Source organism: Eurypyga helias, unplaced genomic scaffold (genome assembly GCF_000690775.1).
Source record: "Eurypyga helias isolate BGI_N326 unplaced genomic scaffold, ASM69077v1 scaffold8778, whole genome shotgun sequence".
Lineage (NCBI taxonomy): Eukaryota > Metazoa > Chordata > Aves > Eurypygiformes > Eurypygidae > Eurypyga > Eurypyga helias.
In genome coordinates this window covers 1-376 of record NW_010267538.1, presented here as the reverse complement: position 1 = coordinate 376, position 376 = coordinate 1, and positions in this window count along the sequence as shown.

Here is a 376-nt window from a genome sequence, read left to right as displayed (position 1 = left end):
GAATTAAAAGTGGGGGGAAAAAGCCGTAGCGCACGCACTGCCTGCCCGTATTGCCACAGAAGCAGTTATTTCCTATCGGTCTGGCGGATAGACAGAAACAGATTTCTGCTCTGTGACTAAACACGTCCGGTTTGAAGTTTCTGTCGAGTAAACAAGAGGTTTTCCCGGGAGCCGCTCCTGCCCGCCCGTGGAGACGTTTCCAGAGCCAGCCGGCGCTGGGGGCACGGGGCAGGGGTGTTTCAGAGGCGTGGAGCGACGGTGGGAAGGCTCAGGCACCGCGAGCTGGCGTTTAAAAGCCTCCTTCCCGCCATTTTGGACGTTTCCCCTGCGAGGGGGGCAGAGGAAAACTTCCTAAGTGCCCTCAGAGACCTCCTGG